Below are 25,885 nucleotides of genomic sequence, written 5' to 3' on the forward strand. Positions count from 1 at the left end.
TGTGAGAGACTCACTGCTCTCCGTGTCTCTGTGAGAGACTCACTGCTCTCCGTGTCTCTGTGAGAGACTCACTGCTCTCTGTGTCTGTGTGAGAGACTCCCTGCTCTCCGTGTCTGTGTGAGAGACTCACTGCTCTCCGTGTCTCTGTGAGAGAGTCACTGCTCTCCGTGTCTCTGTGAGAGACTCACTGCTCTCCGTCTCTGTGTGAGAGACTCACTGCTCTCCGTGTCTCTGTGAGAGAGTCACTGCTCTATGTGTCTGTGTGAGAGACTCCCTGCTCTCCGTGTCTGTGTGAGAGACTCACTGCTCTCCGTGTCTGTGTGGGAGACTCGCTGCTCTCCGTGTCTGTGTGAGAGACTCGCTGCTCTCCGTGTCTGTGTGAGAGACTCGCTGCTCTCCGTGTCTGTGTGAGAGACTCACTGCTCTCCGTGTCTCTGTGAGAGACTCACTGCTCTCCGTGTCTCTGTGAGAGACTCACTGCTCTCCGTGTCTCTGTGAGAGACTCACTGCTCTCTGTGTCTGTGTGAGAGACTACCTGCTCTCCGTGTCTGTCTGAGAGACTCACTGCTCTCTGTGTCTGTGTGAGAGACTCCCTGCTCTATGTGTCACTGTGAGAGACTCGCTGCTCTCTGTGTCTGTGTGAGAGACTCCCTGCTCTCCGTGTCTCTGTGAGAGACTCACTGCTCTCCGTGTCTCTGTGAGAGACTCACTGCTCTCTGTGTCTCTGTGAGAGACTCACTGCTCTCTGTGTCTGTGTGAGAGACTCACTGCTCTCCATGTCTGTGTGAGAGACTCACTGCTCTCCGTGTCTGTGTGAGAGACTCACTGCTCTCCGTGTCTGTGTGAGAGACTCACTGCTCTCCGTGTCTCTGTGAGAGAGTCACTGCTCTATGTGTCTGTGTGAGAGAGTCACTGCTCTCCGTGTCTGTGTGAGAGACTCACTGCTCTCCGTGTCTCTGTGAGAGACTCAATGCTCTCCGTGTCTCTGTGAGAGAGTCACTGCTCTATGTGTCTGTGTGAGAGACTCCCTGCTCTCCGTGTCTGTGTGAGAGACTCACTGCTCTCCGTGTCTGTGTGAGAGACTCACTGCTCTCCGTGTCTCTGTGAGAGACTCACTGCTCTCCGTGTCTGTGTGAGAGACTCACTGCTCTCCATGTCTGTGTGAGAGACTCACTGCTCTCCGTGTCTGTGTGAGAGACTCCCTGCTCTCCGTGTCTGTGTGAGAGACTCACTGCTCTCCGTGTCTCTGTGAGAGACTCACTGCTCTCCGTGTCTCTGTGAGAGACTCACTGCTCTCTGTGTCTCTGTGAGAGACTCACTGCTCTCTGTGTCTGTGTGAGAGAGTCACTGCTCTCCGTGTCTCTGTGAGAGACTCACTGCTCTCCGTGTCTCTGTGAGAGAGTCACTGCTCTATGTGTCTGTGTGAGAGACTCCCTGCTCTCCGTGTCTGTGTGAGAGACTCACTGCTCTATGTGTCACTGTGAGAGACTCACTGCTCTCCGTGTCACTGTGAGAGACTCACTGCTCTCCGTGTCTGTGTGAGAGACTCACTGCTCTCCGTGTCTCTGTGAGAGACTCACTGCTCTCCGTGTCTCTGTGAGAGACTCACTGCTCTCTGTGTCTGTGTGAGAGACTCCCTGCTCTCTGTGTCTGTGTGAGAGACTCACTGCTCTCCGTGTCTCTGTGAGAGAGTCACTGCTCTCCGTGTCTGTGTGAGAGACTCACTGCTCTCCGTCTCTGTGTGAGAGACTCACTGCTCTCCGTGTCTCTGTGAGAGAGTCACTGCTCTATGTGTCTGTGTGAGAGACTCCCTGCTCTCCGTGTCTGTGTGAGAGACTCACTGCTCTCCGTGTCTCTGTGAGAGAGTCACTGCTCTATGTGTCACTGTGAGAGACTCACTGCTCTCTGTGTCTGTGTGAGAGACTCCCTGCTCTCCGTGTCTGTGTGAGAGACTCACTGCTCTCTGTGTCTCTGTGAGAGACTCAATGCTCTCCGTGTCTCTGTGAGAGAGTCACTGCTCTATGTGTCTGCGTGAGAGACTCACTGCTCTCCGTGTCTGCGTGAGAGACTCCCTGCTCTCCGTGTCTTCGTGAGAGACTCACTGCTCTCTGTGTCTGCGTGAGACTCACTGCTTTCTGTGTCTGCGTGAGAGACTCACTGCTCTCCGTGTCTGCGTGAGAGACTCACTGCTCTCTGTGTCTGTGTGAGAGACTCACTGCTCTCCGTGTCTCTGTGAGAGACTCACTGCTCTCCGTGTCTGCGTGAGAGACTCACTGCTTCACTTGTCTGTGTGAGAGACTCGCTGCTCTCTGTGTCTGTGTGAGAGACTCACTCCTTTCCGTGTCTGTGAGAGAGACTCACTGCTCTCCGTGTCTGTGTATGAGAGACTCACTGCTATCCGTATCTGTGTGAGAGACACACTGCTCTCCGTGTCTGTGTGAGAGACTCACTGCCCTCTGTGTGAGACTCACTGCGCTCCGTGTCTGCGTGAGAGACTCACTGCTCTCCGTGTCTGCGTGAGAGACTCACTGCTCTCTGTGTCTGCGTGAGAGACTCATTGCTCTCTGTGTGTCTGTGAGAGACTCACTGCTCTCCGTGTCTGTGTGAGAGACTCACTGCTCTCCGTGTCTGTGTGAGAGACTCCCTGGTCTCCGTGTCTGCGTGAGAGACTCCCTGCCCTCTGTGTCTGTGTGAGAGACTCACTGCTCTCCGTGTCTCTGTGAGAGACTACCTGCTCTCCGTGTCTGTCTGAGAGACTCACTTCTCTCTGTGTCTCTGTGAGAGACTCACTGCTCTCCGTGTCTGCGTGAGAGACTCACTGCTTCACTTGTCTGTGTGAGAGACTCACTGCTTTCCGTGTCTGTGAGAGAGACTCACTGCTCTCCGTGTCTCTGTATGAGAGACTCACTGCTCTACGTGTCTGTGTGAGAGACTCACTGCTCTCCGTGTCACTGTGAGAGACTCGCTGCTCTCCGTGTCTGCGTGAGAGACTCGCTGCTATCCGTGTCTGCGTGAGAGACTCGCTGCACTCCGTGTCTGTGTGAGAGACTCACTGCTCTTCGTGCTCCTCTCCGTGTCTGCGTGAGAGACTCGCTGCTCTCCGTGTCTGCGTGAGAGACTTACTGCTCTTCGTGTCTGCGTGAGAGACTCACTGCTCTCCTTGTCTGCGTGAGAGACTCGCTGCTCTCCGTGTCTGTGTGAGAGACTCACTGCTCTCCGTGCTCCTCTCCATGTCTGCGTGAGAGACTCGCTGCTCTCCGTGTCTGCGTGAGAGACTCAATGCTCTCTGTGTCTGTGTGAGACTCACTGCTGTCCGTATCTGCGTGAGAGACTCACTTCTCACCGTGTCTGCGTGAGAGACTCGCTGCTCTCCGTGTCTTAGTGAGAGACTCACTGCTCTCCGTGTCTGCGTGAGAGACTCTCTGCTTCTCTTGTCTGTGTGAGAGACTCACTGCTCTCCGTGTCTGCGTGAGAGACTCACTGCTCTCCGTGTCTGTGTGAGAGACTCACTGCTCTCCGTGTCTGTGTGAGGGACTCTCTGCTCTCCGTGTCTGTGTGAGTGGCTCACTGCTCTCCGTGTCTGTGTGAGAGACTCACTGCTCTCCGTGTCTGTGTGAGAGACTCACTGCTCTGTGTGTCAGTGTGAGAGACTCACTGCTCTCCGTGTCTGTGCGAGAGACTCACTGCTCTCCGTGTCTGTGTGAGAGACTCGCTGCTCTCCGTGTCTGTGTGAGAGACTTGCTGCTCTCCGTGTCTCTGTGAGTAGCTCACTGCTCTCCGTGTCTGTGTGAGAGACTCACTGCTCTCCGTGTCTGCGTGAGAGACTCACTGCTCTCCATGTCTGCGTGAGAGACTCACTGCTCTCTGTGTCTGCGTGAGACTCACTGCTCTCCGTGTCTGCGTGAGAGACTCACTGTTCTCCGTGTCTGCGTGAGAGACTCACTGCTTTCCGTGTCTGTGAGAGAGACTCACTGCTCTCCGTGTCTGTGTATGAGAGACTCACTGCTCTCCGTGTCTGTGTGAGAGACTCACTGCTCTCCGTGTCTGTGTGAGAGACTCACTGCTCTCTGTGTGAGACTCACTGCTCTCCGTGTCTGCGTGAAAGACTCACTGCTCTCTGTGTCTGTGTATGAGAGATTCACTGCTCTCCGTGTCTGTGTGAGAGACTCACTGCTCTCCGTGTCTCTGTGAGAGACTCACTGCTTCACATGTCTGTGTGAGAGACTCACTGCTCTCCGTGTCTGTGTGAGAGACTCACTGCTATCCGTGTCTGCATGAGAGACTCGCTGCTCTCCGTGTCTGTGTGAGAGACTCGCTGCTCTCCGTGCTGCTCTACGTGTCTGCGTGAGAGATTCGCAGCTCTCCGTGTCTGCATGAGAGACTCACTGCTCTCCGTGTCTGCGTGAGAGACTCACTGCTCTCTGTGTCTGTGTGAGACTCACTGCTCTCTGTGTCTGCGTGAGAGACTCACTGCTCTCCGTGTCTGCGTGAGAGACTCACTGCTCTCTGTGTCTGTGTGAGAGACTCACTGCTCTCTGTGTCTGCGTGAGACTCACTGCTCTCCGTGTCTGCGTGAGAGACTCACTGCTTCACTTGTCTGTGTGAGAGACTCGCTGCTCTCTGTGTCTGTGTGAGAGACTCACTCCTTTCAGTGTCTGTGAGAGAGACTCACTGCTCTCCGTGTCTGTGTATAAGAGACTCACTGCTATCCGTGTCTGTGTGAGAGACACACTGCTCTCCGTGTCTGTGTGAGAGACTCACTGCCCTCTGTGTGAGACTCACTGCGCTCCGTGTCTGCGTGAGAGACTCACTGCTCTCCGTGTCTGCGTGAGAGACTCACTGCTCTCTGTGTCTGCGTGAGAGAATCACTGCTCTCTGTGTCTGCGTGAGAGACTCATTGCTCTCCGTGTGTCTGTGAGAGACTCACTGCTCTCCGTGTCTGCGTGAGAGACTCACTGCTCTCCGTGTCTGCGTGAGAGACTCACTGCTCTCTGTGTCTGCGTGAGAGACTCACTGCTTCTCTTGTCTGTGTGAGAGACTCACTGCTCTCCGTGTCTGTGTGAGAGACTCACTGCTCTCTGTGTCTGTGTGAGGGGCTCTCTGCTCTCCATGTCTGTGTGAGTGGCTCACTGCTCTCTGTGTCTGTGTGAGAGACTCACTGCTCTCCGTATCTGTGTGAGAGACTCACTGATCTCCGTGCCTGTGTGAGAGACTCACTGCTCTCCGTGTCTGTGTGAGAGACTCACTGCTGTCTGTGTGAGAGACTTACTGCTCTCCGTGTCTGCGTGAGAGACTCACTGCTCTCTGTGTCTGTGTGAGAGACTCACTGCTTCACTTGTCTGTGTGAGAGACTCACTGCTCTCTGTGTCTGTGTGAGGGGCTCTCTGCTCTCCGTGTCTGTGTGAGTGGCTCACTGCTCTCTGTGTCTGTGTGAGAGACTCACTGCTCTCCGTGTCTGTGTGAGAGACTCACTGATCTCCGTGCCTGTGTGAGAGACTCACTGCTCTCTGTGTCTGCGTGAGAGAATCACTGCTCTCTGTGTCTGCGTGAGAGACTCATTGCTCTCCGTGTGTCTGTGAGAGACTCACTGCTCTCCGTGTCTGCGTGAGAGACTCACTGCTCTCCGTGTCTGCGTGAGAGACTCACTGCTCTCTGTGTCTGCGTGAGAGACTCACTGCTTCACTTGTCTGTGTGAGGGACTCGCTGCTCTCCGTGTCTGTGTGAGAGACTAACTGCTCTCCATGTCTCTGTGAGAGACTTACTGCTCTCCGTGTCTGTGTGAGAGACTCACTGATCTCCGTGCCTGTGTGAGAGACTCACTGCTCTCCGTGTCTGTGTGAGAGACTCACTGCTGTCTGTGTGAGAGACTTACTGCTCTCCGTGTCTGCGTGAGAGACTCACTGCTCTCTGTGTCTGTGTGAGAGACTCACTGCTTCACTTGTCTGTGTGAGAGACTCGCTGCTCTCCGTGCCTGTGTGAGAGACTCACTGCTCTCCGTGTCTGCGTGAGAGACTCACTGCTCTCCGTGTCTGTGTGAGAGACTCGCTGCTCTCCGTGTCTGCGTGAGAGACTCGCTGCTCTCCGTGTCTGCATGAGAGACACACTGCTCTCCGTGTCTGCGTGAGAGACTCCCTGCTCTCCGTGTCTGTGTGAGAGACTCACTGCTCTCCGTGTCTCTGTGAGAGACTCACTGCTCTCCGTGTCTGCGTGAGAGACTCACTGCTCTCCGTGTCTGTGTGAGAGACTCACTGCTCTCCGTGTCTGTGTGAGAGACTCACTGCTTCTCTTGTCTGTGTGAGAGACTCACTGCTCTCTGTGTCTGCGTGAGAGACTCACTGCTCTCCGTGTCTGCGTGAGAGACTCACTGCTCTCCGTGCCTGTGTGAGAGACTCACTGCTCTCCGTGCCTGTGTGAGAGACTCTCTGCTCTCCGTGTCTGTGTGAGACTCACTTCTTCACTTGTCTGTGTGAGAGACTCGCTGCTCTCCGTGCCTGTGTGAGAGACTCGCTGCTCTCCGTGTCTGTGTGAGAGACTCACTGCTCTCCGTGTCTGTGTGAGTGGCTCACTGCGTTACGTGTCTGTGTGAGAGACTCACTGCTCTCTGTGTCTGTGTGAGAGACTCACTGCTCTCTGTGTCTGTGTGAGAGACTTGCTGCTCTCCGTGTCTGTGAGAGAGACTCGCTGCTCTCCGTGTCTCCGTGAGAGACTCGCTGCTCTCCGTGTCTGCGTGAGAGACTCACTGCTTCACTTGTCTGCGTGAGAGACTCACTGCTCTCTGTGTCTGTGTGAGAGACTCACTGCTCTCCGTGTCTGTGTGAGAGACTCACTGCTCTCTGTGTCTGTGTATGAGAGACTCACTGCTCTCCGTGTCTGCGTGAGAGACTCACTGCTCTCCGTGTCTGCGTGAGAGACTCACTGCTCTCCGTGTTTCCGTGAGAGACTCACTGCTCTCTATGTCTGTGTGAGAGACTCACTGCTTTATGCATCTCTGTGAGAGACTCACTGCTCTGTGTGTCAGTGTGGGAGACTCCCTGCTCTCTGTGTCTGTATGAGAGACTCACTGCTCTCTGTGTCTGTGTGAGTGACTCACTGCTCTCCGTGTCTGCGTGAGAGACTCACTGCTCTCTGTGTCTGTGTGAGAGACTCACTGCTTCACTTGTCTGTGTGAGGGACTCGCTGCTCTCCGTGTCTGTGTGAGAGACTAACTGCTCTCCATGTCTCTGTGAGAGACTTACTGCTCTCCGTGTCTGTGTGAGAGACTCACTGATCTCCGTGCCTGTGTGAGAGACTCACTGCTCTCCGTGTCTGTGTGAGAGACTCACTGCTGTCTGTGTGAGAGACTTACTGCTCTCCGTGTCTGCGTGAGAGACTCACTGCTCTCTGTGTCTGTGTGAGAGACTCACTGCTTCACTTGTCTGTGTGAGAGACTCGCTGCTCTCCGTGCCTGTGTGAGAGACTCACTGCTCTCCGTGTCTGCGTGAGAGACTCACTGCTCTCCGTGTCTGTGTGAGAGACTCACTGCTCTTCGTGTCTGTGTGAGAGAATCACTGCTCTCCGTGCCTGTGTGAGAGACTCACTGCTCTCCGTGTCTGTGTGAGAGACTCACTGCTGTCTGTGTGAGAGACTCACTGCTCTCCGTGTCTGTGTGAGAGGCTCACTGCTCTCCGTGTCTCTGTGAGAGACTCACTGCTCTCCGTGTCTGTGTGAGAGACTCACTGCTCTCCGTGTCTGTGTGAGAGACTCACTGCTCTCCGTGTCTGTGTGAGAGACTCACTGCTCTCCGTGTCTCTGTGAGAGACTCACTGCTCTCCGTGTCTCTGTGAGAGACTCACTGCTCTCCGTGTCTGTGTGAGAGACTCCCTGCTCTCCGTGTCTGTGTGAGAGACTCACTGCTCTCCGTGTCTGTGTGAGAGACTCACTGCTCTATGTGTCTCTGTGAGAGACTCACTGCTCTCCGTGTCTCTGTGAGAGACTCACTGCTCTCCGTGTCTCTGTGAGAGACTCACTGCTCTCTGTGTCTGTGTGAGAGACTCACTGCTCTCCGTGTCTGTGTGAGAGACTCACTGCTCTCCGTGTCTGTGTGAGAGACTCACTGCTCTCCGTGTCTCTGTGAGAGAGTCACTGCTCTATGTGTCTGTGTGAGAGACTCCCTGCTCTCCGTGTCTGTGTGAGAGACTCACTGCTCTCCGTGTCTCTGTGAGAGAGTCACTGCTCTATGTGTCACTGTGAGAGACTCACTGCTCTCTGTGTCTGTGTGAGAGACTCCCTGCTCTCCGTGTCTGTGTGAGAGACTCACTGCTCTCCGTGTCTCTGTGAGAGACTCAATGCTCTCCGTGTCTCTGTGAGAGAGTCACTGCTCTATGTGTCTGTGTGAGAGACTCCCTGCTCTCGGTGTCTGTGTGAGAGACTCACTGCTCTCCGTGTCTGTGTGAGAGACTCACTGCTCTCCGTGTCTCTGTGAGAGACTCACTGCTCTCCGTGTCTGTGTGAGAGACTCACTGCTCTCCGTGTCTGTGTGAGAGACTCACTGCTCTCTGTGTCTGTGTGAGAGACTCCCTGCTCTCCGTGTCTGTGTGAGAGACTCACTGCTCTCCGTGTCTCTGTGAGAGACTCACTGCTCTCCGTGTCTCTGTGAGAGACTCACTGCTCTCCGTGTCTCTGTGAGAGACTCACTGCTCTCCGTGTCTGTGTGAGAGAGTCATTGCTCTCCATGTCTCTGTGAGAGAGTCACTGCTCTCCGTGTCTCTGTGAGAGAGTCACTGCTCTATGGCCCTCATTCTGACCTTGGCGGGCGGCGGAGGCCGCCCGCCAAAGTCCCGCCGTCAGGTTACCGTTCCGCGGTCGAAAGACCGCGGCGGTAATTCTGACTTTCCCGCTGGGCTGGCGGGCGGTCGCCTTCAGACCGCCCGCCAGCCCAGCGGGAAAGAGGCTTCCACGATGAAGCCGGCTCGGAATCGAGCCGGCGGAGTGGAAGCAGTGCGACGGGTGCAGTTGCACCCGTCGCGTATTTCACTGTCTGCGCAGCAGACAGTGAAATACATGTAGGGGCCCTCTTACGGGGGCCCCTGCAATGCCCATGCCAGTGGCATGGGCACTGCAGGGGCCCCCAGGGGCCCCGCGACCCCCCCTACCGCCATCCGGATCCCGGCGGTCGGACCGCCGGGATCTGGATGGCGGTAGGGGGGGTCGGAATCCCCTCGGCGGCGCAGCAAGCTGCGCCGCCTTGGAGGATTCAATGGGGCGGCGGTACACTGGCGGGAGCCCGCCAGTGGTGCCGGTCCGACCGCGGCTTTACCGCCGCGGTCGGAATCCCCATTGGAGCACCGCCGGCCTGTCGGCGGTGCTCCCGCGGTCCTCCGCCCTGGCGGTCTTTGACCGTCAGGGTCAGAATGACCGCCTATGTGTCTGTGTGAGAGACTCCCTGCTCTCCGTGTCTGTGTGAGAGACTCACTGCTCTATGTGTCACTGTGAGAGACTCACTGCTCTCCGTGTCTGTGTGAGAGACTCACTGCTCTCCGTGTCTGTGTGAGAGACTCACTGCTCTCCGTGTCTCTGTGAGAGACTCACTGCTCTCCGTGTCTCTGTGAGAGACTCACTGCTCTCTGTGTCTGTGTGAGAGACTCCCTGCTCTCTGTGTCTGTGTGAGAGACTCACTGCTCTCCGTGTCTCTGTGAGAGAGTCACTGCTCTCCTTGTCTCTGTGAGAGACTCACTGCTCTCCGTCTCTGTGTGAGAGACTCACTGCTCTCCGTGTCTCTGTGAGAGAGTCACTGCTCTATGTGTCTGTGTGAGAGACTCCCTGCTCTCCGTGTCTGTGTGAGAGACTCACTGCTCTCCGTGTCTGTGTGGGAGACTCGCTGCTCTCCATGTCTGTGTGAGAGACTCGCTGCTCTCCGTGTCTGTGTGAGAGACTCGCTGCTCTCCGTGTCTGTGTGAGAGACTCGCTGCTCTCCGTGTCTCTGTGAGAGACTCACTGCTCTCCGTTTCTCTGTGAGAGACTCACTGCTCTCCGTGTCTGTATGAGAGACTCGCTGCTCTCCGTGTCTGTGTGAGAGACTCACTGCTCTCCGTGTCTGTATGAGAGACTCGCTGCTCTCCGTTTCTCTGTGAGAGACTCACTGCTCTCCGTGTCTGTGTGAGAGACTCACTGCTCTCCGTGTCTCTGTGAGAGAGTCACTGCTCTATGTGTCACTGTGAGAGAATCGCTGCTCTTCACATCTTTGTGAGAGTCACTGGTCTCCATATGGAACAAGAGAGTTCAAGGAATGGGGCATTAGACATTTTTAGTGCTGAGGTGGGGTTCAGAAGAAGCAGATCTTGAGGTTCACAGTCTAAGGGGGCTATTCAGAAACTGCATTTAGTGGTATTACAGTATATCACTCATGTACTACAGAATCCAACTCACAAACCTTCACGCAGAGACCTCGGCTTCGTCCTGTTCCGTGTTTTCTGCGCGGACGTCTCTTCCCCGATAGTGGAGATCTCTGCACATCTAAGCCTGTGTTTTAGGAGTGAATGTGGGAGGAAGAGGAGGGGCTGGAACATGGGGAATACTTACTACAAAATGGGAAGAGTTTATGAAGGCGTAAGAATGAGTACAGGTGGACAGACTCCTATCCACAACAGGACAAGCCCATTGTAACTCAGTAACTGCGCCTCGAATACTGCCACAGCCACAGAGGTTCCCAAACAGTCGCCAATGTGCTGCGCTTAGAGCTGGAGTACGCCCCGCACCACACACGGCCAACCACTGGTACTGTAACACCCTCGCGTAGAGAATAATGGCGGAAGCGACTTCCGTTCAAGTCAAGCGTATTGATTGAGACATCAACAGAGATCAACAATATGAGACAATAAAGTACTTTAAATCTATTTATTAATCACACTACATCATGGGTAAGAACCTAAAATAGTTTTAGAAAGATTAACAAATTTAAAAAGTTTACAGCATACAGAGTCATTATTGGAAAACATTTCTAAATTCATCTCATCATTTCGTCAAGTTTTACATTAAATTGTATATGTAATAAAAAGATGTACCATTCCCTTGCTTCTTTAGGACAGATATAAAGAGCTTGGCATGGTTCCTTCTCCCCACTGTAAGAACTTAAAAGAGTTTAAAAAAAGATTTTAAAATGTGAAAAGATTGTAGCACTCAAACACATTTGTGGGAACGTTGCTCATTTAATCAGTTTTTATCAAGTTTAGATATATTGCATTTAAAACACAGTGGGAATGTATACTGTTTCCTTGCTTCGACTACAGCCACATATGGGCAGATATGAAGTGTGAGCTTTAGGTCTTGTCCCCATAACAAAGATCACATGTGCTGTCAGAATAACTAGTACTAAATTGATCCCCTTTGTAAGTATTTAGAGGCAGGAGACCCAGCCCAAGCGTAAGTATGACTCACCCTACATTGTGGCCCAGAGTCAGAAATCAACTCTTTTGAGGATGCTTAGTCTTCAATGGAGCGCTGAACATTCCAATGTTCTACTCCTTTGTCTAGAATGGAGCGCCCAACATTCCAATGTTCTACTCCTTTGTCTTCAATGGAGCGCTTAACATTCCAATGTTCTTCAACATTCCAATGGTCTACTCCTTTGTCTTCAATGGAGCGCTCAGCATTCCAATGTTCTACTGTATTGTCTTCATTGGAGCGCTCAACATTCCAATGTTCTAGTCCATTGTCTTCAATGGAGCGCTCAACATTCCAACGTTTAAGTCCATTGTCTTCAATGGAGTGCTCAACATTCCAGTGTTCTCATGTATATTCTAGTTGTGTTAAAACAACCCTAAGGTTAGTGTGTAGTATAATCCATTGTGTATGCTCCAAAGGTTTCCCGCTTCAGCAAGCCTCTCAGGGTGCCATCAGTAGCATGCAGTAGGCTATAGGCCATTGTAACAGTATTTACCATTGCTAAAGTAAACGTGCTGCTAAGTACAAATTCCAATCACAACGTACAGGGATTGCTTGACTCACAGACAATAGTTTATGTAGAATCTTCCCTTCACATAAATTCAAGGATGGTCATTTATCAAGGGGAATGTACTCAAGTGCATAGTTTAGCGTGGGCAGAATTTTTACCATACACGTTTACATTTAGGATCTTGAAGTGGCGCCTTTCAGAAGAGTTGTAGAATGTATTCAATGGTTCCATGTGTGCTAGGACTGTATTCCCTATCTGTGAAAGATGTATCATATCATCTAAGTTATGTGTAAAGTCTCTGCCCAGATAGGTGTATGTTTTTACTGTTTCTAAGGGAACTCCACAGAGATTCCAGTGGTAAGACCGTCACGGCGTTCTTCCTTTCTAGGTCATTACTTTGGTCTTGCAATATTAGATTTCAAGAATTTGTCCCTGCATATACCTATAGCTCATTTAAGTAAAATTGGGGGCCAGTTGGGGTGAGATCAAAGCTGATGGCGTCATCCACATACATCATAACATGCGGGTCTTGAGAAACAATACTTGGAGGTAAGTTCCTAATAGTTACAACATGGGCGGGTGGAATCGTAGGGATAGATATAGAAAACTAGAGGAGCTGTCACACAGCATTGTTTCAAGCCATTCTTTGTAAAAGTGTTGGGCGTAGACCTTTATTGCTGCCCAGCAAGATTTTACACCAATTAGAGGGGTGTAATGTGACAATCAGTGTAGGAGGCTGGCCTGGCTTGTGGTGAGTACCAAGGGGTACTTACACCTTGCACCAGGCCCAGGTATCCCTTATTAGTGTAGAGGGGTGTCTAGCAGCTTAGGCTGATAGAAAAGGTAGCTTACCAGAGCAGCTTAGGCTGAACTAGGAGGCATGCAAAGCTCCCACTATACCACTGGTGTCATATGCACAATATCATAAGAAAACACAATACACAGATATACTAAAAATAAAGGTACTTTATTTTTATGACAATATGCCGCAAGTATCTCAGTGAGTACCCTCAGTATGAGGATAGCAAATATACACAAGATATATGTACACAATACCAAAAATATGCAGTAATAGCAATAGAAAACAGTGCAAACAAGGTATAGTCACAATAGAATGCAATGGGAGCACATAGGGATAGGAGCGACACAAACCATATACTCTAGAAGTGGAATGCGAACCACAAATGGACCCCAAACCTATGTGAGCTCGTAGAGGGTCGCTGGGACTGTCAGAAAACAGTGAGGGTTAGAAAAATAGCCCACCCCAAGACCCTGAAAAGTGGGTGCAAAGTGCACCTAAGTTCCCCAGAGAGCACAGAAGTCGTGATAGGGGAATTCTGCAAGAAAGACCAACACCAGCAATGCAACAACGATGGATTTCCAGACGAGAGAACCTGTGGAACAAGGGGACCAAGTCCAAGAGTCACGATCAAGTCGGGAGTGGGCAGATGCCCAGGAAATGCCAGCTGTGGGGGCAAAGAAGCTGCCACCGGATGGTAGAAGCTGAGGATTCTGCAAGAACGAAGAGGGCTAGAAACCTCCCCTTTGGAGGATGGATGTCCCACATTGTGAAGAAGCTTGCAGAAGTGTTTTCGTACGGAAAGACCGCAAACAAGCCTTGCTAGCTGCAAGGGTCGCTGTTAGGGTTTTTGGATACTGCTGTGGCCCAGGAGGGATCAGGATGTCGCCAATTGCGTGAGAAGACAGAGGGGGTGTCCAGCAAGGCAAAGAGCCCACTCAGAAGCAAGCAGCACCCGCAGAAGTGCTGGAACAGGCACTACAAAGTGGAGTGAACAGGAGCTCACCCGAAGTGACAAAGGAAGGTCCCACGACGCCGGAGGACAACTCAGGAGGTCGTGCACTGCAGGTTAGAGTGCTGGGGACCCAGGCTTGGCTGTGCACAAAGGAAATCCTGGAAGAGTGCACAGGAGCCGGAGCAGCTGCAAAACACGAGGGTTCCCAGCAATGCAGTCTAGCGTGGGGAGGCAAGGACTTACCTCCACCAAACTTGGACTGAAGAGTCACTGGACTGTGGGAGTCACTTGGACAGAGTTGCTGAGTTCAAGGGACCTCGCTCATTGTGCTGAGAGGACACCCAGAGGACCGGTGAAGCAGTTCTTTGGTGCCTGCGGTTGCAGGGGGAAGATTCCGTCGACCCACAGGAGATTTGTTCGGAACTTCTAGTGCAGAGAGGAGGCAGACTACCCCAACAGCATGCACCACCAGGAAAACAGTCGAGAAGGCGGCAGGATCAGCGTTACAAGGTCGCAGTAGTCGTCTTTGCTACTTTGTTGCAGTTTTGCAGGCTTCCAGCGCGGTCAGCAGTCGATTCCTTAGCAGAAGGTGAAGAGAGAGATGCAGAGGAACTCTGATGAGCTCTTGCATTCGTTATCTAAAGAATTCCCCAAAGCAGAGACCCTAAATAGCCAGAAAAGGAGGTTTGGCTACCTAGGAGAGAAGATAGGCTAGCAACACCTGGAGGAGCCTATCAGAAGGAGTCTCTGACGTCACCTGCTGGCCCTGGCCACTCAGAGCAGTCCAGTGTGCCAGCAGCACCTCTGTTTCCAAGATGGCAGAGGTCTGGAGCACACTGGAGGAGCTCTGGGCACCTCCCAGGGGAGGTGCAGGTCAGGGGAGTGGTCACTCCCCTTTCCTTTGTCCAGTTTCGCGCCAGAGCAGGGCTGGGGGATCCCTGAACCAGTGTAGACTGGCTTATGCAGAAATGGGCACCATCTGTGCCCATGAAAGCATTTCCAGAGGTTGGGGGAGGCTACTCCTCCCCTGCCTTAACACCTTTTTCCAAAGGGAGAGGGTGTAACACCCTCTCTCTGAGGAAGTCCTTTGTTCTGCCTTCCTGGACCAAGCCTGGCTGGACCCCAGGAGGGCAGAAACCTGTCTGAGGGGTTGGCAGCAGCATCAGTGAAACCCCAGGAAAGGCAATTTGGCAGTACCCGGGTCTGTGCTAGAGACCCGGGGAATCATGGGATTGTCTCCCCAATACCAGAATGGCATTGGGGGGGGCAATTCCATGATCTTAGACATGTTACATGGCCATGTTCGGAGTTACCATTGTGAAGCTACACATAGGTAGTGACCTATGTGTAGTGCACGCGTGTAATGGTGTCCCCGCACTCACAAAGTCCGGGGAATTTGCCCTGAACAATGTGGGAGCACCTTGGCTAGTGCCAGGGTGCCCACACACTAAATAACTTAGCACCCAACCTTTACCAGGTAAAGGTTAGACATATAGGTGACTTATAAGTTACTTAAGTGTAGCGGTAAATGGCTGTGAAATAACGTGGGTGTTATTTCACTCAGGCTGCAGTGGCAGGCCTGTGTAAGAATTGTCAGAGCTCCCTATGGATGGCAAAAGAAATGCTGCAGCCCATAGGGATCTCCTTGAACCCCAATACCCTGGGTACCTCAGTACCATATACTAGGGAATTATAAGGGTGTTCCAGTATGCCAATGTAAATTGGTGAAATTGGTCACTAGCCTGTTAGTGACAATTTGGAAAGAAATGAGAGAGCATAACCACTGAGGTTCTGATTAGCAGAGCCTCAGTGAGACAGTTAGTCATAACACAGGTAACACATACAGGGCACACTTATGAGCACTGGGGCCCTGGCTGGCAGGGTCCCAGTGACACATACAACTAAAATAACATATATACAGTGAAATATGGGGGTAACATGCCAGGCAAGATGGTACTTTCCTACACCCCCCCACCCCCCCAAACGAAGGACAATAAGACTAGCCATGACCTGATGAGTCTTCATTGTCTAAGTGGAAATATCTGGAGAGTCCATCTGCATTGGAGTGGGTACTCCCAGGTCTATGTTCCACTGTATAGTCCACTCCCTGTAGGGATATGGACCACCTCAACAATTTAGGATTTTCACCTTTCATTTGTTTTAGCCAAAGTAGAGGTTTGTGGTCTGTCTGAACAATGAAGTGAGTGCCAAACAGGTATGGCCTCAACTTCTTCAGTGCCCAGACCACAGCAAAGGCCTCCCTCTCTATGGCAGACCAACGCTTTTCTCTAGGGGTCAACCTCCTGCTGATAAAAGCAACAGGTTGATGCTGGCCCTCAGAATTAAGTTGTGATAAGACTGCCCCTACCCCTAATTCAGATGCATCAGTTTGGACAATGAATTTTTTGGAGTAACAGGGGCTTTTCAGGACAGGTGCAGAGCACATAGCCTGCTTCAGCTCCTCAAAAGCTTTCTGACAGCTAGCTGTCCACAATACCTTTTTAGGCATTTTCTTAGATGTGAGGTCATTAAGAGGGGCTGCTATGGAGCCATAGTTCTTTATGAGCCTCCTGTAATACCCAGTGAGGCCTAAGAAGGCTCTCACCTGGGTCTGAGTTGTAGGGGGAACCCAATCTATAATAGTTTGGATTTTCCCCTGAAGTGGTGCAATCTGCTCTCCACTTACCAGGTGTGCCAGATAAACCACTTTCCCCTGCCCTATCTGGCACTTTGAAGCCTTGATAGTGAGGCCTGCCTTTTGCAGGGCCTCCAAAACTTTCCATAGGTGTACCAGGTGATCATTCCAGGTGGAGCTAAAGACAGCTATATCATCTAGATATGCTGCACTAAAAGCCTCCAACCCTTGCAGGACTGTGTTCACCAACCTTTGAAAAGTGGCAGGTGCATTTTTCAACCCAAAAGGCATTACTGTGAATTGGTAGTGCCCTCCAATGGTTGAAAATGCAGTTTTTGCTTTTGCATCCTCTGATAACTTGATCTGCCAATACCCTGCAGTCAAATCAAAGGTGCTTAGATACTTGGCAGATGCCAGTGTATCTATGAGCTCATCTGCCCTGGGTATAGGGTGAGCATCAGTTTTAGTTACCTGGTTGAGACCTCTATAATCTACACAAAACCGCATTTCCTTCTTTCCATCTTTGGAATGAGGTTTTGGTACAAGTACCACAGGAGAGGCCCATGGACTTTCAGAGTGCTCAACCACTCCCAGTTCAAGTATTTTCTGCATCTCTTGTTTTATGCAGTCTTTGACATGGTCAGGCTGCCTATAGATCTTACTTTTGACAGGCAAGCTGTCTCCAGTATCTATAGTGTGCTCACACCAAGAAGTGGTGCCTGGCACAGTAGAAAAGAGTTCAGAAAACTGACCCAGGAGATTTATGCAGTGGTCTTTCTGCTCAGCAGTAAGACAATCTGCCAGAACTACACCTTCCACTAGAGCATCTTGTTCTGTAGAAGAGAAGAGATCAGGGAGAGGGTTACTCTCTTCTTCTTGTCCTTCATCTGTTGCCATGAGCAGGGTGAGATCAGCCCTGTCATAGTAGGGTTTCAGGCGATTGACATTGAGCACCCTAAGGGGACTCCTGGCAGTGCCCAAGTCAACCAAGTAGGTGACTTCTCCCTTTTTCTCAACAATAAAGTGGGGTCCACTCCATTTGTCTTGGAGTGCTCTTGGGGCCACAGGCTCCAAGACCCACACTTTCTGCCCTGGTTGGTACTGAATCAGAACAGCCTTCTGGTCATGCCATTGCTTTTGGAGCTCTTGGCTGGCCTGAAGGTTTTTACTGGCCTTTTTCATGTACTCAGCCATCCTAGATCTTAGGCCAAGTACATAGTCCACTATGTCTTGCTTAGGAGCTTTTAAAGGTTGTTCCCAACCCTCCTTAACAAGTGTTAGAGGACCTCTCAGAGGGTGTCCAAATAGGAGTTCAAAGGGGCTGAAGCCCACTCCTTTTTGGGGTACCTCCCTGTAAGCAAAAATGAGGCAAGGTAACAGGACATCCCATCTCCTGCGGAGTTTTTCAGGGAGTCCCATTATCATTCCTTTGAGAGTTTTATTAAACCTCTCAACCAGTCCATTTGTTTGTGGATGATAGGGTGTGGTGAACTTGTATGTCACACCACATTCCTTCCACATGGCCTTTAAGTAAGCAGACATGAAATTGCTTCCCCTGTCTGATACCACCTCTTTTGGGAAGCCCACCCTGGAAAAGATTCCCAGGAGGGCCTTTGCCACTGCAGGAGCTGTAGTGGTCCTTAGAGGAATTGCTTCAGGATATCTGGTGGCATGGTCCACTACCACCAAGATAAACCTATTGCCTGAAGCAGTAGGAGGGTCAAGGGGGCCAACTATGTCAACCCCTACCCTTTCAAAGGGAACCCCAACCACAGGCAGTGGAATAAGGGGAGCCCTTGGAGTGCCACCTGTTTTGCCACTGGCTTGACAGGTTTCACAGGACTTACAAAATTCCTTTGTGTCCTCTGACATTCTAGGCCAATGAAACAAGGGGACAAGCCTGTCCCAAGTTTTCATTTGCCCCAAATGTCCAGCTAAGGGAATGTTGTGGGCTAGAGTTAGGAGGAACCCTCTGTATTTCTGAGGAATCACCAATCTCCTGGCAGCTCCAGGTTTTGGATCCCTTGCTTCAGTATACAAGAGGTTGTCCTCCCAGTAAACTCTGTGAGAGTCACTGACATCCCCATTTGCTTGTTTGACAGCTTGCTGTCTTAGACCCTCTAGTGTGGGACAGGTATGCTGTGCCACACTCAGCTCCTCCATGGCAGGCCCCCCTTCACCCACAAGCTCAGCAGTGTCTGCTTCCAGCTCCTCTGGTGTAGGTTCTGCACAGGGTGGAAATTCTTCTTCCTCAGAAGTTGAATCCACTGTAGAGGGAGGGATAGTAGGTAGTGTTTTACCTTTACTAACCCTAGCTTTAGGGAGCACTTGGTCCATTCTTCCAGGATCCAAGTCACCCTGTCCTTTTTGCTTTTTGGCCTGAGCCCTTATCAAAGCAAAAATATGCCCTGGAATGCCCAGCATTGCTGCATGAGCCTCCAACTCCACATCTGACCAAGCTGATGTCTCTAAATCGTTCCTTAGTAGACAGTCTACAGGTAAATCTGAGGCAACCACAACTTTCTTTGGACCAGTAAACCCCCCCCCCCAGTTGAGAATTAAACAGCCATGGGGTGGCTAAGTGTGTTGTTATGAGCATCAGTCACTTGGTACTGGTGACCAAGTAGGTGTTGTTCAGGGTGGACCAGTTTCTCTATTACCATGGTAACACTGGCACCTGTGTCCCTGTAGGCCTGAACCTCAACACCATTTATTAGGGGAAGTTGCTTGTACTTATCCATATTAAGGGGACAAGCAACCAAGGTGGCCAAATCAATGGCACCTTCAGAGACTAACACAGCCTCTGTGGTCTCCCTAACAAGACCAACCCCAACGAAATTACCAAAAGTGAGCCCAGCTACTCCCTTGGATTGGCTATTAGTAGGTTTGCTCCCACCACCACTGCTATTACTAGGGGCACTAGGTGTAGCAGTAGGGGTTGTAGTGGTAGGAGGCTTGGTGCTTTTCTTTGGACAACTGGGATCTGTTGTCCAATGGCCTTTTATTTTACATAAATAGCACCATGGTTTCTTTTCTTTGTTTTGATTTGAAGAGGATTTGGGCCCACCACCCCCACCAGAGTGTTTTTGTGGGCCTGATGAAGACTCATTTTTAGATTTGTCCCCACCCTTGTCATCTTACCATCCTTCTTCTTGCCATCCTTGTCACCCCCTGTATGAACTTTTCTGTTCACCCTTGTTCTGACCCATTTGTCTGCCTTCTTTCCCAATTCTTGGGGAGAGGTCAGATCAGAGTCTACCAGGTACTGGTGCAACAAATCAGACACACAATTATTAAGAATATGCTCTCTCAGGATTAAGTTATACAGGCTTTCATAGTCAGAAACTTTACTGCCATGTAACCACCCCTCCAAGGCCTTCACTGAATGGTCAACAAAGTCTACCCAGTCTTGTGAAGACTCCTTTTTGGTTTCTCTGAACTTGATCCTGTACTGTTCAGTGGTTAAGCCATAACCATCTAGGAGTGCATTCTTAAGAACTGTAAAATTATTGGCATCACTTTCCTTCACAGTAAGGAGCCTATCCCTACCCTTTCCACTGAAAGATAGCCATAGGATAGCTGCCCACTGCCTTTGAGGGACCTTCTGTACAACACAGGCCCTCTCAAGTGCAGCAAACCACTTGTTAATGTCATCCCCCTCATTGTAAGGGGGAACTATCTTGTGCAGATTCCTAGAATCATGCTCTTTTACAGGATGACTATTTGGAATACTGCTGCTGCCACCATGGGGTCCAAACCCCAACCTCTGTCTTTCTTTTTCTAAGTCAAATGCTTCCCTGTCTAGATCCAGCTGTTGCTTTTTAAGCTTCAGCCTGGACTCTTCCACTCTCAATCTATTGAGTTCCCTTTCTAACATTCTGTCTTCAGGGAGGGTGGGTTGGGCATGCCTTGACACAGAAGAATGGTGTGAATGAACAGAGGGAGGCCTGTCCCTAACAGATGGCACTCTAACATTCTGGCCTACAGAAGTAACACTCCTACTGTGATGGGAACTCACATTAGTACCAGCCATGCTAGGTGGCTTGCTAGGGGGCAGGCTGGGAAGGTTCCCTTCTAACACTCTTACTGGGGGTGCCCCAGAGTCAGAGTGTGAACCATCAGCTAATTTCTCAACAGATGTGCCAACTAAGGTCTTATCCTGTTCAATAAGCATATTAACTAACAGTTCTCTTGGGGGATTCTTCCCTACCCCTAAACCTCTTTCAATGCAGAGACTCCTTGCTCCTTTCCAGCTAAGGTGATCATAAGCAAGTTTAGTCAGATCAACAGTTTGACCTGCACCAGACATTATAGAAAAGGTTTAGGGATAGAAAAAGATAGAAAAAGTTTCAGAACTTTTTAAAGAACAGAAAAACAAAAACTTTTAAAACTTTTAAAGAACTTTTTGAAAGTTTTAGAGGTACTTTTCTGCTCTTAGCAAAGGAGTAAGAGAAGAAAAGCAAAACTTTTTGGTTAGGTGTACATACACTGAACTGGTTTTGTATATTTTTCTCTTATGAAAAGTACAAAATGACAAAGTGATAAGTAGTTGCAAGTACTTATTCCACCGCTGCACAACCAATGTAGGAGGCTGGCCTGGCTTGTAGTGAGTACCAAGGGGTACTTACACCTTGCACCAGGTCCAGGTATCCCTTATTAGTGTAGAGGGGTGTCTAGCAGCTTAGGCTGATAGAAAATGGTAGCTTAGCAGAGCAGCTTAGGCTTAACTTAGAGACGAGTGAAGCTCCTACAGTACCACTAGTGTCATATGCACAATGTCATAAGAAAACACAATACACAGATATACTAAAAATAAAGGTACTTTATTTTTATGACAATATGCCAAAGTATCTCAGTGAATACCCTCAGTATGAGGATAGCAAATATACACAAGATATATGTACACAATACCAAAATATGCAGTAATAGCAATAGAAAACAGTGCAAACAAGGTATAGTCACAATAGAATGCAATGGGAGCACATAGGGATAGGGGCAACACAAACCATATACTCTAGAAGTGGAATGCGAACCACGAATGGACCCCAAACCTATGTGAGCTCGTAGAGGGTCGCTGGGACTGTAAGAAAACAGTGAGGGTTAGAAAAATAGCCCACCCCAAGACCCTGAAAAGTGGGTGCAAAGTGCACCTAAGTTCCCCAGAGAGCACAGAAGTCATGATAGGGGAATTCTGCAAGAAAGACCAACACCAGCAATGCAACAACGATGGATTTCCAGACGAGAGTACCTGTGCAACAAGTGGACCAAGTCCAAGAGTCACGATCAAGTCGGGAGTGGGCAGATGCCCAGGAAATGCCAGCTGTGGGGGCAAAGAAGCTGCCACCGGATGGTAGAAGCTGAGGATTCTGCAAGAACGAAGAGGGCTAGAAACTTCCCTTTTGGAGGATGGATGTCCCATGTTGTGAAGAAGCTTGCAGAAGTGTTTTCGTGCAGAAATACTGCAAACAAGCCTTGCTAGCTGCAAGGGTTGCAGTTAGGGTTTTTGGATGCTGCTGTGGCCCAGAAGGGACCAGGATGTCGCCAATTGCATGAGGAGACAGAGGGAGTGTCCAGCAAAACAAGGAGCCCACTCAGAAGCAAGCAGCACCCGCAGAAGTGCCGGAACAGGCACTACGAAGTGGAGTGAACCGGAGCTCACCTGAAGTCACAAAGGAAGGTCCCACGATGCCGGAGGACAACTCAGGAGGTCGTGCACTGCAGGTTAGAGTACCGGGGACCCAGGCTTGGCTGTGCACAAAGGAAATCCTGGAAGAGTGCACAGGAGCCGGAGCAGCTGCAAAACATGCGGTTCCCAGCAATGCAGTCTAGCGTGGGGAGGCAAGGGCTTACCTCCACCAAACTTGGACTGAAGAGTCACTGGACTGTGGGAGTCACTTGGACAGAGTTGCTGAGTTCAAGGGACCTCGCTCGTCGTGCTGAGAGGAGACCCAGAGGACCGGTGAAGCAGTTCTTTGGTGCCTGCGGTTGCAGGGGGAAGATTCCGTCGACCCACGTGAGATTTCTTCGGAGCTTCTAGTGCAGAGAGGAGGCAGACTACCCCCACAGCATGCACCACCAGGAAAACAGTCGAGAAGGCGGCAGGATCAGCGTTACAAGGTCGCAGTAGTCGTCTTTGCTACTTTGTTGCAGTTTTGCAGGCTTCCAGTGCGGTCAGCAGTCGATTCCTTGGCAGAAGGTGAAGAGAGAGATGCAGAGGAACTCTGATGAGGTCTTGCATTCATTATCTAAAGAATTCCCCAAAGCAGAGACCCTAAATAGCCAGAAAAGGAGGTTTGGCTACGTAGGAGAGAGGATAGGCTAGCAACACCTGGAGGAGCCTATCAGAAGGAGTCTCTGACGTCACCTGCTGGCCCTGGCCACTCAGAGCAGTCCAGTGTGCCAGCAGCACCACTGTTTCCAAGATGGCAGAGGTCTGGAGCACACTGGAGGAGCTCTGGGCACCTCCCAGGGGAGGTGCAGGTCAGGGGAGTGGTCACTCCCCTTTCCTTTGTCCAGTTTCGCGCCAGAGCAGGGCTGGGGGATCCCTGAACCGGTGTAGACTGGCTTATGCAGAAATGGGCACCATCTGTGCCCATGAAAGCATTTCCAGAGGCTGAGGGAGGCTACTCCTCCCCTGCCTTAACACCTTTTTCCAAAGGGAGAGGGTGTAACACCCTCTCTCTGAGGAAGACCTTTGTTCTGCCTTCCTGGGCCAAGCCTGGCTGGACCCCAGGAGGGCAGAAATCTGTCTGAGGGGTTGGCAGCAGCAGCAGCTGCAGTGAAACCCCAGGAAAGGCAGTTTGGCAGTACCTGGGTCTGTGCTAGAGACCCGGGGAATCATGGGATTGTCTACCCAATACCAGGATGGCATTGGGGGGGCAATTCCATGATCTTAGACATGTTACATGGCCATGTTCGGAGTTACCATTGTGAAGCTACACATAGGTAGTGACCTATGTGTAGTGCACGCGTGTAATGGTGTCCCCGCACTCACAAAGTCCGGGGAATTTGCCCTGAACAATGTGGGGCCACCTTGGCTAGTGCCAGGGTGCCCACACACTAAGGGGGTCATTCTGACCCTGGCGGCCGGTGACCGCCAGGGTCACCGACCACGGGAGCACCGCCAACAGGCTGGCGGTTCTCCCGAGGGCATTCTGACCACGGCGGTTCAGCCGCGGTCAGAAAGGGAAAACCGGCGGTCTCCCGCCGGTTTACCACTGCCCCATTGAATCCTCCATGGCGGCAGAGCGCGCTCCGCCGCCATAGAGATTCAGACACCCCCTACCGCCATCCTGTTCATGGCGGGAAACCCGCCATGAACAGGATGGCGGTAGGGGGTGCCGCGGGGCCCCTTGGGGCCCCTGCAGTGCCCATGCCAATGGCATGGGCACTGCAGGGGCCCCCATAAGAGGGCCCCGCAAAGTATTTCAGTGTCTGCTTTGCAGACACTGAAATACGCGACGGGTGCAACTGCACCCGTCGCACCCCTGCAACTACGCCGGCTCAATTCTGAGCCGGCGTCCTCGTTGCAGGGGCATTTCTGCTGGGCCGGCGGGCGCTCTTTCGGAGAGCGCCCGCCGGCCCAGCGGAAATGTTTAAATGGCCGCCGCGGTCTTTTGACCGCGGTGCGGTCATTTCACGGCGGTACCTTGGCGGACGGACGGCAAAATCACCCCCTAAGTAACTTAGCACCCAACCTTTACCAGGTAAAGGTTAGACATATAGGTGACTTAAAAGTTACTTAAATGCAGTGGTAAATGGCTGTGAAATAACGTGGACGTTATTTCACTCAGGCTGCAGTGGCAGGCCTGTGTAAGAATTGTCAGAGCTCCCTATGGGTGGCAAAAGAAATGCTGCAGCCCATAGGGATCTCCTGGAACCCCAATACCCTGGGTACCTCAGTACCATATACTAGGGAATTATAAGGGTGTTCCAGTATGCCAATGTAAATTGGTAAAATTGGTCACTAGCCTGTTAGTGACAATTTGAAAGAAATGAGAGAGCATAACCACTGAGGTTCTGATTAGCAGAGCCTCAGTGAGACAGTTAGTCATAACACAGGTAACACATTCAGGCACACTTATGAGCACTGGGGCCCTGGGTTACCAGGGTCCCAGTGACACATACAACTAAAACAACATATATACAGTGAAATATGGGGGTAACATGCCAGGCAAGATGGTACTTTCCTACAATCAGTCAACACATTTGAGGATATTCCGAATTTGACCAAGTCCACCAATATAGTTGGTCTGTCTACCCTGTCAAATGCTGTTGAAAAATTAACAAAAACAGTATACACAATTTGGGAATTTGACACTTAGGGCCTGATTTTGATGTTGCGTCGTTGATATGCCGCCCACCGTATTACGATCTCACAGGAAATAATGGGATTGTAATACGGCAAACAGGATATCCGTCATGTTTGTGACAGAGGTGATGGAATATTGTTTATTGTCCAGAGTTTGGACAATTGGAAAGTTGTCTGTAACCGAATGGTTAGATCTGAAGCCAACCTAGACGTGAGGAATCACTGCTGTGGCTTCAACCCACTCTTAATGCTCCAGGATACTAGTCGCAACAATCTTTCATGTGGCATCGAGGAGGGCAGTCTGCTGATAATTACTTGGGATGAAATGAAAGCCTTTCCTATGCAAAGGGACCACTATAACCCCAGTCCAAGAAGGTGCACTTTGACCTTTTTGGTGGCAGTATGGAAACAGCAGAGCTAAAGCTGGTCCCGTACTTTGGGACCTTCTTCAGGACTTTAGTGGAATCTGGTACAAGCCCTTGGCTGCGGAAGATCTTCCCCTTTTTATATATCCGTGAGTCTGTCTGGCTGATGGAGGTTTGACCTCCTCAGAACGGTCATTTAGGTCTTGTGGTGTAAAATCGAAGGTCTCGGTCATCTCTCTACCTATATTTTCTGCATCAGCCTTAGCAAGGTAGTCGCGCCAGACCAAGACTGACAGAGATTGCAGACAGAGCCTCCTTATTTCCACTGGACAGTGCCACAAGGCTCCAAAATAGCTGAGCATGTTTTTGTTTGTGTTGCCTGATGAAGATCAAACCAATTAAGCTAGTTTTGTCTGCTACTTTCCCTTTAAATTCAAGCCGGATATTTCTCCCTGGGTGCAGCATATTAAAAGAATCGTTATTTGTTATTGTTGTTTGGTATTTTAATTCTAATACAATGTTGCATGTGTGTTGTGTTGCATTGCGTTATGTCATGTTATGTTGTTATTTTTCACTGCGTTGTGTTATGTTATGTTGCGTTAGGTTCCGTTGTGCTGCGTTATGTTATAATGCACTGAATTGCATTAGGTTAAGTTGTGTAGCCTTATGTTATGTTATTTTAGGATATGTTATGTTGTTGTGTTGCGTTGTGTTATGTTGCGTTGCATTGTATTATGTTACGTTATCTTGTGTTACGTTACGTTACGTTGCTTATACTATTCCACATTATTAATTTGAAGGAGTGCGCTCTACGTTTTTGCAACAAACATACAATGAAGGCAGGTGCACAGTGTGCTCTCCTGAGCAAATTCCCTTCCTTTCAGTTTCAGC

General features: G+C 50.6%; 1 protein-coding gene across 1 annotated transcript in view; it reads left to right on the top strand.

Moving 5' to 3' along the window:
• Nucleotides 1-25,885, top strand: part of SLC4A3 (solute carrier family 4 member 3) — a 706,827-nt gene that overhangs the window by 491,829 nt on the left and 189,113 nt on the right. The window lies entirely within an intron of this gene.

Source organism: Pleurodeles waltl, chromosome 3_2 (assembly GCF_031143425.1).
Source record: "Pleurodeles waltl isolate 20211129_DDA chromosome 3_2, aPleWal1.hap1.20221129, whole genome shotgun sequence".
Taxonomy (NCBI): Eukaryota; Metazoa; Chordata; class Amphibia; order Caudata; family Salamandridae; genus Pleurodeles; species Pleurodeles waltl.